Here is a 2,105-nt window from a genome sequence, read left to right as displayed (position 1 = left end):
CACACTGCTTGCCAGCCTTCCAGGGCCTTTGTGGACCATCTGGGTCAATTTCCTTCCAAGTAAATGAAATGCAAATAAAAATTCCAGCAGTTTTTCAGCTGCCCAGCTGATTAGCATGACAGAGGCCGGGAGATGAGGCACGACCCCGTTTACTTCCCCTCACCTCATTAAGTTGTAACTCCACCGCCCGCTGCATTCATGGTGTTTATTGACGCTGAAAGCCGTCTTTATTCGAAACTAGCTAAATTCACATTCAGAGTTTTTACTTGGAAGTCTGGCCTGCCGTGGCACCCACATGAAAGTGGACCTATTGTGGCCGGCTCACGTGTCCCGCTGGTTCTGAACGGAGCTGGAGGTTTCCCAAAAAAACGTGGATTTCACGAGTTTGTCTCCTTCCACCACCAGCTCCCCCCTCCTCCCGCCCCCCGTTGCCGAATGCACAGGGGGGCCCAGTGCAGGAAGAGGTAGGTAATCGTGGAGGGGAATTCTGAACATCGAGATCCGCAGGGGCTGGAAAGCGAGGGTCTGTGAGAGGCTTTTGGTCTGGCCGAGTCCACCTGTGCAGGTACGGAAACCCACCGCAGCTCGCGGGGTGGGTGCAAAGCTTTCCTATCTGGGCACGGTCCCCCCGATCCCGTCTCCCGGATCTCCTCTCTCGCGAAGCATCGGAAGGGCAGTGTTCCTCTATGTGTACCTTAGCCGTGTATGACGACATAGCATGGCAGCGGCCTAGCTGGGCTGTGAGGTCCTCACTGGTTTGTGACTTGGACGTTTGCACATCGCGGGATGACTCGCTCACGGCCGAGGCTGGGACGACCTGGTGACCCTCAGCCGTTTTCGTCTGACAGAAATGGCTGCCGAAGCTACACTCTGCTTCATCGCAGACAAGGGATGTTTGTCTTTGGAAAAGGGGAATGAGGAGAAAGGAGATGAGATTCGAGATGAAATTCAAGTCATTTTTATTTGTGATTCTCTGAGTGTCCCTCCAAATAAAAAAAATATATATGGCCCAAACCCGATCCCCCCGACCCTGTTGGGTTTATAGCCAGGGAGAGAGCTTCGAAATCAAGTTTAACGAATAATCTGGGTGATGAGCGACTTTTTTATATGAAAGTAAAGCCTGGCGCTTTTTATGGATTCTGATTACCATTTAGCAGACTGCATGCGCGTGGGTTTCTACATGGTTAGTGGGTTGGTGTCCTTTGATGCGACTGGAGACCATCAGCAGTCCAGAAAAACGTCGTTTCAAGCAAGTAAGCAACACTGGACCAGTCTACAAAACGATCTTAAACTTTTAGTCACGGGGTCTGTGCCAAGCGTTGCAATATTTAACAATTTGCATTAAAGTTTCCTGTTGGGTCCAGTTTAACAACTCAGCAGGTCCGTCGCTTCGGAGGTTGGCTCAAATTTCCCTGGATGTTGGTGAAAACACTGTTTCATCTTCTGTTGGGCAAAAAGGCGGGGGTGGGGGGCGGGGGGTGTGCAGGGCCAGGGCTGAGGGAGGGTGACAGGTTCACTCGCAGATGCACGGCCAGTCCCACGGGCTCATAACCCTAAGGGAGCAGAGGAGCCTGCCGGGAGGTGACTTCAGGAAGAGCGAGCAGATGGCCGGGCCGGGCCACCTTACTGCGGGCTGCGACACAATGCCACGTTGTCGCGAAGCCCAGGACAGCGTCTGTGGCATGAGGGTGGAAACGGGGCTGGGGAGGCAGCCGCAGTGAGCCTGCCGCCTGACTGTCCAGTTGAGGGGACACTGCCTTGCTAAAGCCGGCCAGAGCCCACGACGTGAAAGGGGCCACTTTATAAAGGTGCTACCTGACGCCACGTCTCCTGTGCCTTCACCGCGACCCTGCGAGTCACAGGTCGGCAGACCCATTTCACAGACGGCCAAGACTCTGACAACTTCGGCTCTGCCCGCACCCCCGGAGCCACAGCTGGCAGCTGCTCCCCAATGGCCTCCGAGTCCACGTGCCTCCCAGGACACCTCCTCGTCTCGGCCACATGCTCGTGCCACACGGCTTCCATTCCTGATTCGAGTGGGGGACGATCACATCTCTCAAAGAAACATAACTGCGAACCACAGGTGCCGCACACACGGCATTGAG

This window comes from Pteropus alecto, unplaced genomic scaffold, assembly GCF_000325575.1.
Source record: "Pteropus alecto unplaced genomic scaffold, ASM32557v1 scaffold80, whole genome shotgun sequence".
Lineage (NCBI taxonomy): Eukaryota > Metazoa > Chordata > Mammalia > Chiroptera > Pteropodidae > Pteropus > Pteropus alecto.
Note: the sequence above shows the minus strand (reverse complement) of the source record.